Source organism: Canis lupus, chromosome 34, assembly GCF_003254725.2.
Source record: "Canis lupus dingo isolate Sandy chromosome 34, ASM325472v2, whole genome shotgun sequence".
Lineage (NCBI taxonomy): Eukaryota > Metazoa > Chordata > Mammalia > Carnivora > Canidae > Canis > Canis lupus.
The window spans coordinates 23,859,030-23,872,448 of NC_064276.1; positions in this window are offsets into that span (position 1 = coordinate 23,859,030).

Consider the following 13,419-nt stretch of genomic DNA (forward strand, 5'->3'; position numbering starts at 1 on the left):
CCAAGATTTCTTGACAAAATGCCATGGCTGAGGCTTAATTTTCAGCTTTAGTACAAGGGACATATTTATTGTTTCTCAGCTATTTAAAAAATGTACTTGTGTTTTCAGATGCTACTTCTCCGCTAGCTAGAGTAGTTATCTAACTTATACAACCACTCACCAAACCTGCTGCAGTAGCAAGTGTTCATCACGTTTATTGTATGCAAAAGTCCATACCTCAATGATGCCTAAAAGTTTTTCAAACTAAGGCTCTGAGTTTTTGTAAATTTTACTTAATAAACCAATTAAACTATATTCATTATGATCCCTGGAGGGTTATCTGCCAAGACAATGCTCTTACAACTAAATTGTCTAATTGAAATATGTTCAATCTGTTTGGAATTGCCACTGAAGCATTTTACTGTTGCAGACCAGCAAAACTTGGATGGGATTTGGATTCATCTAACTACTTGGGAGACAGATGGTGTTAGAAAGATACAGATGTAGCAGCTTCCATTGATTCTTAATATGCTCCTTTTTTTTGTTGTCTTAAGCATTTTCATCAGCAAATGAAATACTTGTTATCTAAAGTCAATGATTTGTATATTAAGTTGGGAGAAAAAACAAAATGCAATAACTAAAAACTTGGGCCATTATTGCCATAGGAAGGAAATTTTCCAGAAGAAATCCTTAATTTTAGAAAGCATGATTATATCATTCCTCATTGATTCATTTACACATTTATTTATCCAATAAATAATTTTGAGTACCTGTCATGGTAGGAACCATGGCAGCCATTTAGATATAGGTATAAACATAATTAAGCTATGACTCCTTCTCTTAAGGAAGATCTTAACTAGAAAATGGATAATGAATAAGAAAACTCCAAACAAGTTAAAAAGTGGGAAATGTCATAAAAGACAAAGTACTATCAAAATTCAGATTTGGGAGAGGCTATTTGAGGCCAAATTTATGGGAACCATAACATTTAAAATAGAATTTGAATACTAAGTTGGTTTCAATAAATAGAGATGAAAGGTAGAAAGATATGGCAGTACTTGGAAACTTACAATGACTAAATATAACTCAAAGCAAATGGAAGGAAAAGCAACTATGTAGAGCACAGAGTTTTGAATAATGATTAAGAGATTTGAACTATGCTCATAATATAAGAAACTTAATTTTTTTTTTTTTTTTTTAGTAGAAGAAGGTTATGTTTAATGAGGTTTATTAAGAAATGGCATCTAGGATAGTTTGAAGGAGCAAGGAGTCTAAGGCTGGGTGATTTCAGTTACTGAAATTATCTAGGACAGAAAGGTAAAGATAAAAGTAAGGTGGAATCGGACAGCCCGGGTGGCTCAGTGGTTTAGCGTCGCCTTCAGCTAGGGCCTGATCCTGGAGACCTGGGAGCGAGTCCCCCATCGGGCTCCCCATAGGGAGCCTGCTTCTCCCTCTGCCTGTGTGTCTGCCTCTCTCTCTCCCTGTGTCTCTCATGAATAAATAAATAAAATCTTAAAAAAAAAAAAAGAAAAGAAGATGGGATCAATATAAGTTTAAAGGAAAATATTATGAGGCTTAATAATTAATTAAAAGAGGACAATGTTGGAATGAGAGGATGTGGTGGAGAAGAGTTATGAGACAGAATGTCAAAGAAGACCCAGAATTAAAGCCAAAAAACAGGGAAAGAGCTGCTATTCCATCCAAAATCAAACTCAGGTGGAAGCTCTTGTTTGAGAGGGTATGTGGGGCATATTTTGGGTTATTCAAACAGCATTATTCAATCAAAATAGAATACAGAAACACATTTCTTGTAACCTAGTGTATACAAAATAAGTATTTCATCACATAACCAATACAAAAGCTATTCGATACTTTACATTACATTTTGTACTGTCTTTTATTTTTTTTTAAAGATCTATTTATTTGGGGGGAGAAGAGGGGCAGAGGGAGAGAAACTCAAGTAGACCCTGCACTGAGCATGGAGCCAAATCAGAGTTGGATTCCATGACCCTGAATCATGACCTGAGCCAAAATCAAGAATCCACACCTAACCAACCTCTGCTCACATAGCAGATCCCACTCTCCCATATCTATTTGCCCTAATTAGTACCTTCTAACATACTTTACAATGGACCAGCTTGTTATTTTTATTATTTACTATGTGTTTCCCCTCATGAGAAAATAATCTTCACATATTTCACATGTGCCTCCAAAACTACTTCTCATGGCACATGCTCCATATATGCATTCAGTAAAATAATATTTACTTTCAATAGAATACAAATTTTTCCATAAAAGTGTATAAAACTCCAGGCTTTTGGTCATGCCCTATTGTGTAGAATTATGCACTGCACTTGAGGCACCTGGACTGCTCAGTCAGTTAGGTGTCTGACTTGTGATTTCGGGTCAGGTCATCATCTCAGAGTCCTGAGATCAAGTCCTGCATTGGGCTCCCTGCTGGGTTTGGAGTCTGCTTGAGATTCTCTCTTTCTCTCTGCCCCTCCCCTGGTTCACGTGCATGCTCTCTCTCTCAAAATAAATAAATAAAATCTTAAAAAATAAAGAATTACACACTGCACTCTCCTTGAACATTGAATGGTAAGTTCTTGGACTAACATGCAATATGACTTTGAGGTTACTGAGACTCTTGGCAGGAGTTTATGATCTCATTTTAATGAAGAGGAAAATCTACCTATCTATAAATTACCATAATCAACTATGTTGAGGACAATTTAAGCATGTACAACATCAGAGCTAAGAATTTTATCAGAATTTGAAAAATGTGACTCCCTCAGAGAATTCGCTAAGCGTGTCTTCTGTGTCAGGAGCCAGGCTTGAAAAATAAGACGATGAAGTCACTGAGGGAAAAACATGCCTTTAATCTCAAAGGAACTTACATTCCAAAGGGTAGGGAGGAAAAGATCCAATGGGAACAGCAATAGAAATAGATGAAGCTAAAAACAGAAAAATCGACAAAAACAGCAAATTTGGAAACTACTTATCTAAACCAGGCATCTTAGGAAATTTGCCTACGAAGGTAGTCTACTTAGTGTTATTGTCCATGGTAGTAAGGCTAGGCAGGGAAATGTCCATCATCCTGCAAATTAATTCTCTGGGTTGTAGACAACTGGGAAGCCTAGAATAGGTACGTTATTAACTGCTTGGCCACTCAAATGCAATCTGGCAGAAGCAGCCTCTTTTTTTAAATTTCTGGGGGCCTTCAGCTTCTCCTCACTGAAGTCATTCTGCATCCATCCCTGTCATTGCTACCTAAATGCTAATTATAATAACATTAATAATATCACAAAGCACTCATAACAGCAACAGTCATAGAAATATAATTTAGAGACACCTATGGTTTATTTTATCTAGAAAGGGATTAAGTTACATTATCAGTATCAAACAAACGTGCCATCTTCATTCTATCCTGTATGTTCCCTTTAGGGAACGGCCATCCCTGCTGTCTCCACTATGACTTGATTCTTTTTTTTTTTTGACCATTCAAGTAAATATTGTTTTTTTTTTTTCACCAACATGTGTATCCATTTTAATATCTATTACTTTTCATATGTATAAAATAGTTTTTCATGTTTAATTACCAAAGATTTTATCTGTTTAATCTATTTGTCCATGTCGATTTAGACATTACAAACCAATATTGCTGGGCAAGCCTGGGTGGCTCAGAGGTTTAGTGCCGCCTTCAGTCCAGGGAGTGATCCTGGAGACCCTGGATCAAGTCTCACGTCAGACTCCTGAGTGGAGCCTGCTTCTCCGTCTGCCTGTGTCTCTGCCTCTCTCTCTCTCTGTGTCTCTTATGAATAAATAAAATCTTAAAAAAATATTGCTAAATATTTAATTCACCTCTATTTTAACCATTTATATGTAGTTTCAGAAACCTAATAAAGGTCATCTAGTCTAATTCTTTCAGTTTCTGAACAAGAGAACAAATATAAAGAATGTTAAGTGATTTACCTAAAATTGCTCAAATTGTTTATGAAAAAGTCACATTTAGAAAACAATAAAATAAGTTAATATATCACTTTCGTTATATTAGCGTTCTTTTTATAATAGAGTTTATCTCAAACAAAGCAAAGACAATTTTAAGTAAATTTAATAGCAAGGGAAATTTTTCATTCAAATAAACTACTGAGGATTTAGAGATTTTTCTATTTTGTTTTGTTTTTTGCAAGAATGATTTTCTCTTTCCTACAGTCCTTTTTCAGCATTTTGCAGGCTATCCCAAAGCTAAGCTACAATTTTGCAAAAACACCTGATTGTAGTATTTCCCAGAGATATCCATTATTCCTGTGGCAAGAATAGTACATTTCAAAACAACTTAATATGCAAAGTAGTCATCTGTTTACCATAGCTTCTTCACCAAACTTTTTGCACTTGAATAGGTTTCAAGATAAGTAATCTTGAAGAATGATAATCTTGATAAATGTTTTCCTCAATGACAAGAATTCTTCAAACACATCTTAAAAGAGCAATCGATATTCATTGCTCAAAATCAGAATTATTTAACCTTTACATGATGAATCCAATCTCCCTTCCACCTTGCTCTTTATCATTTGTAAAATGCTGGAATGGTATCACACTTTGTAAAAATAAACAGAGGTATCCTACAAAATGTATGAATAAAAAGCAGATAAATATACATTGCCATATTACAAAATGAAAATATGTGAACAGCTTTGGTATACACAAGTTGGTAAACACACAGAGTCAAATTGTTGTGATTGCAAGCTCTGGTACATGGTAAAATCTGTGTTGTAACTTGATACTCATCTTGAGGCCACACATTAGACCACTTAACTTTAGGCAAATCTCTAAAATTAATGCCTTTTCCGTAGGTCCCATGGTGGTCAAAAAAGAGTATTTCATAAATCAGAACAATTTTGGTACAATGGAAATAAAGTGCCTTGGAATCCTGAGGCCCATTTACCTTGAGCATATCTTGCATTTTCCTAATTTTGTGTCTTTGCTCAGACCATTTCTTCTGCCTGGAATGCTGGTTTCCTCCACTCAATTATCACCTCCATTTCTAGCATCTGATTTATATCTTTTTTATAGCATTTTATATAAACTCTGCTATGTATGAAAATAATTTGTTGTATAGTTGCCACCCTGCAATGCCGGAAACTGAGGAGGAGGCCTGTGAGGGATGTGTCTCTGATGGTTCTGTGCAGAGGGCATGCTCACACTTCCCAATTAGTGAATGAATGTGAAAGTACAATGTAGGTGTTTAGTTACTACCAGCTGAATTGAATTGATTAGGCCACTGAAAGATTCAGCTCTCTCTAGGTCTCCGTTGTGAAATGTCACTTCAGGCTTAGACAGCAGTGATGAATCATGGCTTCGGAAAGACCATATTTAAAATAAGCCTCTGTTGCCTGGGAACAAAGCAAGTCCCACTGGCAGTTTTATGGATTATCTTATCAAATTTGCTGATATCAGCAAGAAACATGTTTGAGTACCAGATAGAAAAAAAAAAAAAAAAAAACAGTGAAAAGAGAAGGAGAAAGCATCATAATCACAATGGTCATTTATACAGAGTTTAACTATTTCCATAAACTTTCTTCACCTCTGAGTTGTTTAGTCCATATGATGGATACTATTAGTGGTGATGGCAGTGTTATAATTATGTTTTTGTATTCTTCTGAAATAATACAGATGATATTGAAAGTACAGTACCAACGTGTTTTCTTGCCTTCCGGCCTTCTTTTCTTGTGTGTGGATTTTCACTTTTTAATCTATTCTTTTAGCCCACAAATCAGAACTCTGGTTTAGGTCAAATTTTATACCAAGATGAAGACTAGCTGTACACATGGGTGAGACACTCTATTCATAAAGACATTTGTTTAGCTCTTCCATGTGACTAAACATCCATGTAATTCACGAGGAGAAATTAACTTCTAAAATTATTTTAAAGTTAGTTTTAAAATCATCCTCTTTAGATAGGTATTTAAATCATACAAACATTACACGTGCATAACCCTTTAATAAACAGATTTGGGTATGAGCAGGAAAATTGTTTTGATGACTAAAGACTAATTCTAAGTGCTTAGTATATATTAACATTTTCTTTCTTTCTTTCTTTCTTTCTTTCTTTCTTTCTTTCTTTCTTTCTCTTTCTTTCTTTCTTCCTTTCTTTTTTCAAAGTTAGTGAAGAAAATTTGCTACTCTGCCTGGATGAAATGAGTTTTCATGGAATTGAGTAAGTTTTTTCTAAGCTAAAACTATAAAGGGAATCATGAGTCAAAAGAGACACCATCAGTTAAAAGACAAGTCCTCAGAAGTAAAACTGTTGTCACTTCTTCACTAAAAGCTAGAATGAAATTACCCTAAAGTACTCAGTCAGGATGCAGCCCAGGAAACACAAACACTAAGAGTATCATGGATTAAAGGCTTTATTACCCAACTGTGGGAGAGGCTAGAAAGTCGGGTTTAGCATGGAGATGCTAGAGACCAGAGTAAAGTTGCTAAGCCACCCTCCGGAAGCACTGGCAATGATGCACAAATTAGGGTTTGCATGGGAATCTCGGAAACCAGGCATGCCCATGGCCCTCTCAGTATGTGACCACGACAGGAAGCTGATGGTCAAGTCCGCGGCATGCTGTTGTCTCTGCGTCTCATGGTGAGCCTCTGTTCCAGGGCCAGCAGTCAGGAAGAACCGATGTAAAGCATGGGTAAATGAGGACACGCTGAAAGCCACTGGCACTTCGTGCTCTATCTCTCAATGCATCTAATCACTGTGACCTTCAGAGAGAAGTGACTCCTGCTTCACGTCTGCCTTCTGCATCTCATGCACATATTTATTTTGGTCAATCCTGCCTGGGAAGCATAAAGGAAAGGAATCCTAGGAAATGCAGTTCCAGCTAGCCAAGTTGACGTAGCAAAAACAAATCACAGATTTTTGAGTTCAAGTGTCTTTGAAGCATTAATGTATCAAAGTCATCAAATGAATAGAATATATGTTCTATAGAGATTTTGATTCTGAAATATTTTGGGTAGAATCCAATTTCTAAGGCTAAGAGAAATAGTAACTGAACATATTTACTAAACGTTGCATGTAATTGATATCAATAACAAGAGAGGAAGATTGGTACTAACATCTCACATTTATATCAATATAACAAAAATCCAAAGTAAGTAGGACATCATGGTTATCGAGAAACAATTGCTTGAATCCCATGATGTGTTGACTTTCTTAGTTTGCTACCTTTGAACTGATCCTATCTCACAGTTCAATTTACCCGTAATCAAGGATCAGCCTTCACCAGGGAGCAGTTTCGAATGAAATTTTTCCATGAGAACTGGGAACCAATGGCCCCTAAAGTAGCCAGAATGGCAAGATGAAACTTATCCAAGAGCAGTAATGGCAATGTCAAAGTATCTGGATTAATATCTTATACTGGGATGTTTTTAATCTCCAATATATTAACTTAGATAAATTAAAATGCTGTTCAAACCAGGCCTCAGGCCATCCAATATAAAAATGTTAAATATACAGCTTGATTCAGGAAAATGATCAAGAAATGTCAAAAACAGTGAACAAAGGTGCTACAGGGAACTTTAGGGAAAAGGAGCTTTAGGGAACCTGATTGACACATAAGATGGACATTAATCATTCTTCCTTCCCATGAAAAGGAAATCAAGAGTAGGACAAAACCCCTCAACTATGTGGTATATTACCTATAGGAGGCTTTGGTCAGGATTAAAATGCTGTATAATATAATGATTAAATGTGGTTTACACAGTCTGATTTTCAATGATCTTTTAAAAATATTTATTTATTCATTCATTCAGTCAGTCATCCATTCATTTATTTTTACCAATGCTATAATGAAGTGTGTCAATCTGGTAAATTTCTGCATCTCCGTTACTGTTATCAAACCTATCATCATCCATTTTAAATCTTTCGTGGATCCATGTTCCCCACTCTGTCATTAATATCCTTACAAAGTTTGTCTCTAGCTTATCTCTCCAGTATGTTCTTAATCTTTAGGAGATAGTTTTCTTAATTAAGCTTGGGAAATATTTTATTTATCCCTCTTATCTTGAAAACATGACATAAAAATGGCACCCTTTTTAAAATTCTGTAGTGTTGGTAGTCTGTCCTTGATGCTATTTGATTCCTGGCTATGAACTATGTACTCTCCACTAGAATGGACTCTTCCAGAATTCAGTAACTATATCATATCAATCTTTATATGTCTATCATCTAGGATGGCTACTATGTTGGCTTGTTCATTGAATGATTTTGCCTAGAGCATCTAACAAAGTAAGATTAAATGAACACCTGAAAAAAATAGATTGTTAATGCCCTACTGGGAGTTAAGAAGGAATAATAACTGGGGGAGGCATAAACACTATTTTTATTACGGGATAGTTAGGACAGTTATTTGCATAGACAGCATGGTTGCTGGGTCCACTTAAGCTGTTTTTATTAACTAAATGATTGGCAGGATGATATAGAGCCCTCTTGAACATCTCAAGCAGCTGTTTATTTCTAAAATGACCACTTCAAATTAGCTAAAGATGAGACAAGAAAGGAAACGGACAGAGTGTTGGGGGAGGGCAGGAGAAGGGATGGAGGAGAGAGGGCTGGAAAATGGAATGTGAGGAAAGGGAAGAAGCGGGAGGTAGAGGACAGGAGGGGAAGTGAGCAAAGAAAGGAAAAAAGAGAAGAAGTATTCTCAAAGATGTCCATTTCAAAAAGAGTATGAGTGAGTTAGACAAGCAAAACTATTTTAAGTATATTCATGTAACATTACATATATTTTGAAATTTTCCTTCTAATTTTTGGCTCTCAATTTCTGAGGGTTAAATCAGTTATACATCTCAACTCATAAGACACTATCAATGACCTGTATATCACATTTGTTTATTTTCTTTATTTCCGACTATCATTAGGCCTTCCCTCTATCAGTAACAGTTTTGATCTTCTGGTATGTTTAATGTGTATCTTTTTGTTCATATTTTCTTTTAAAATGTATATCTGTTTATACATACACAATGTGTATTATTAACCTATATGAACTTACATAAACATCTGATTCTGTCCCTTGCTTTTTCATTAATGCTGTTTGAGGACCCACTGATGTTGCTGTGCGTGCATCTAGTCAGTTGCTTCTAATTTCTGTGTAGTACATGTTGGAGTGTATCCACTACATTTTACCCACTCCCTACCCTCCTGTCCCCAACTAGTGTTACCTACACTATCTATAATTCTTTGTCAACACAAACAACACTGCAACAGAATTCTCATGTCTTTCCCCTTTTGAACCTAGTTCAGATACTGAGACACTACTTTCCAGAACACTCATACCAGTCTACACTACTACTGGCAATTCATGTTTTATGTTATTTTCAGAAATGGGAAATTTACCATAACCAAAAATTCCAGAATCCATGGATATTTGTAACTCTACTGTTCATACTATAATGATCAAATCTTCTTTAAGCTACTATAATCTCTTTAAATGCTTAAATTGTGTGAGCTTAGTTGGACTAGAGTCCAGGACTTAACCCTTAGTAACTATGAGAACTTTAATAAATCACTTTCTTTCTGATATTTTTATTCTTTCATTCATTTAATCACTCATGCCATTCATTCGAACAATACTAGTTAAGCACCAAAAATGTACTTAGTTTATGACTGTATGATTTCATGTATGTTTCTTCACTACAAGGAGAACCTCTATAGTAAGTGTTATGAAGATGGCAGTCAATTTGTTGTGCAATCCATGCTCTCAGAAAGCCCTTGGGGATTCAGGGAAGTCTTCCCTGAGAAAGACAAATTAATTGGAGACCTAAAGGAATTGATTCATCATAAAAGCAAAGAGGAAAGAAAATCATTAGGTTGAGGATGCAAGAATGAAGTATATTCTGCGTAGAGGAAAAATAAGTACAACAGCCTTTAGAAAAAAATTGCCCTCAAGCTAGAACTCAGTGACAGAAAGAAGTGCCATAGAGCAGAGAAAGACTGGCACTAGCAGAGGACCCAGAGAATTGGGAAAGTGATGTGGACTCAGGTAGGATATTGCAGGGCATGAAAACCATTTTAGATTAGAGAAAAATTTCTGTAGACAGTATGGGGATATTAAAATATTAGGAAAGGTGCAGAGAGAACTTCAATGATTTCTTCTAGCCTTTTCATTTTGTTTCTTTTAAATCTATCCTTCTAATTAGGCAACCATTAGCCCCATGTGGCAACAGAGCACTTGTGACATGGCTAGTCTGAATTGAGATTTGCTTTAAATATAAAATACATACCAGATTTTGAAGGCTTCACTTAAAAAATTTAAAATATCTTATTAGTAATTCCTATAGTGATCATATATTAAGATGGTAATATTTTAGATATATTTGGTTATATATTATATGAATTAATTTTGTCTGTTTCTTTTTACCTTTTTATTCTAGTTACTAGAAAATTTAAAATTACATATGTAGGTCTTATCTATTGGACAAAAGCTGCTCTAAATAATTTGCTTTCGGGGTACCACAGAATGCTGAAGATTCACCTAAGAGTGAGGATTTTTGCTGACAAAGGGGGGAATTTCTTCATATTGAATCTGAACCCTATAGAAGGCTACATTCAGCCTTGAGATAATTTCAACCAGAATCCCAGGAAGAAACCATCTAACTAGATTATATGCTGTGCAGACTTCAGCAGAGCAGTTCAGAAGATTCTGTGGGAGTTAAAATATATGCACATATCCCATTATATGGCAACAAGATATGTGCTCAGAGAAAACTCCCACACACCACTTAGAATACTGGCTTAAATTTTTCACCAGTAAAGTAATGTTGAATAAAGGAGGAAAAAAAAAAAAAACCCTAGCAGTAGTACAGTGAATACCACATAGTGCATAGTGTAGTTAAATGGCGAGGGTTGTTTTGCTGAAAATATATTTTTCATGAGTGTTTTCTTTTTAAGTGTTTTGCCAGGAATTTTTCCTTTGATAGGGCCAGCTAAAAAACCCATTACTTTTTATTGAAATTCTGTGATAAATTCTTTGCATATTTGAAATGATTTGAAGAACATTTATAAAATTCTGTTTTGTGTCAACTTAGCTGAACAAACTTTACTTTTACTTATAACCTTCAAAGGCCTCACAGTCCAATAGAAGAGATTGATGCACAAAGAAATAATATAGTGTAAAAAGTTGAAGAATCAAACTACATCTAAAATGCAAAATATAACATGATTTTTCTGACAAGAAGCATATAATTATGCTGTCTTTATTTTTTCTTAAAAATCAAGTGATTACTGAAAGCCTTCAGTTATTTTAAAAATCCACCTCATATGAGCTAAATATGGGAACTGACCCTTAATTTAAATAAATTAATATTTTATTTGAAGGACCTGTCGAGAATGATGTAGTGCATATGTGTTTCCATTGGCATTTTGTATTTTATAATTATTACGTGGGTATCAGAGAAGTGATATTTTTTCCAATCTTTTTGAGGCTTCTGTGAAAAGATTTTGCAGACTTTCCTAGGCAGGCTCTGACATGATTATGTATATAGAGTGTAATTGATTTGCAGAAGAAATGCACCATGAATGGCAGTCGCTGCAGAGTGACTTGCCTCTCAGTGCCCCACTTACTTAAGTCATGATACAGATTTTGCTGGGGAAAAGGAAGTCAGGTGTTTTGACTTTATACATTTCTACAGGTGGCCAGCTTTCATTTTTCTTTTGAAGCACTAAGCTGTAACTATGGCTTGTAGGATGACAATCTTTAAAAGTGTCCAATTTAGAGCCATTCTCTCCCAAATTTCTAAATCTGAATCAAACTAAACAGAAAGGTTGAAATTAGCTATGTTTCTTACTTTTTAAAATATTATTTCAAAATCCATATTTGGAAAGTAATATAATATCACATTTTATATTAGTTGGCAGATAGCCCAGATGAAGACATTTCACTTTTCTTCAGATCAAACATAATTGTTAGAGTATTAGAATATTTGATATTTGATTGCCATTCTCCTGGGTTTTATGTTTTTGCTTGGTATCTGACCTTTGAGGAGAGTAGGGAATACTCATATTCAGTAAACTGACTAGAGAGGACAACTAAAATATAAATAAGCATCATTAAATTTTTGGAGTTTTAAAGCATATTAGGAGTCCTCCCTGGGTACAATGGAGTAAGTATTAGCCACTCTCTGTTTTGCACTGAATAAGATATGGACAGAATACACAGAGCAGCTCTTTGAGGACTCCAAAAAGTAGTAAGTAAATTGGGGAAGATGTCCAGAATTCAATTACTGATGAACTGGTGTTGACTTTATCTATTATTTTGTTCAATATCACCTAGTCAACACTGCCCTGAGAATAGACAGAAAGAGCTCAGGAGAAGCCCTCTAAGACTGGCTCAAGTTGCAGAAAGGGAAAGCATCCTATTCAGAGAGAATGTGGAACCCCCTGTAGAGTTCTCTCTCTCTCTCTCTCTCTCTCTCTTTTTTTTTTTTTTGGTCATCCCAAAACTCTAAGCACAGGAACCTTCCTCCATTTTCAGCAGAGGAGATGTAATTCCAGGAAGATGGAACCAACCATCATTGTTTTCTCTCTTGTTTGTCCTTCCATTTTTGACTCATGATGTGGGCACTCTTCAGAAGTGGACTGGAGAGCAGGATAGCTAAAGACAAAATAGGGGAGCCCCCAGGAACCAGAAAGTATAAGAAGGTCATGGAGAGGAAAAAGTTTAGGAGATCAACCTCAAATAATTGTTTGTAAGTGTTGGACTCATTCCAAAGCTGTGTATGTGGGGAGCTGATACTACTTAGCACGCAAAAAAAAATGAGAAATGACTAATCTACTAACTGCCTATGTCTGAATCTGGCCACTAGGTGGCATATATACCAGACAGATCCAAATAGCACTGTGAACCCTTTGCAAAGTCTACTGGCATTGGAATCACAGACACAGGAGGCTAGTTGGAACTTAGAACCTAACCAGGTACTGACTACAAAAGCAAAAATGTCAACACTGTCCTAAGACTTAAAGAAGACCCAGAGCCTCATAATATAACGTTCAAAATGTCCAAGATACAATTAAAAAATTACTTGCCATATGAGCTACCATGAAAATCTCAGCTTGCACTGGAAAATACAATCAACAGACACAAATGGTGAAACGACAAAGATGATAGAATTATCTGACTCTAAAACCAAAGAACAAATAGAAAAAGTACTAAATGAACAGAGAGAAAGAAGAACCAAATAGGAATTTTAGATCTATACATACAATAATCAAGATTAAAACCAAAAACCTCTCTTGACCATCTCAGCAGCAGAATGGAGGTGACAGAGGAAAGAATCAATGAACTTGAAGATAAATCAATAAAAATTATTCAATCAGAACAATAGCAAAAAAAAAAAAAAAAAAGAAAGAAAGAAAGAAAGATGAAGAGCCTTAGAGATTTGTGGGAA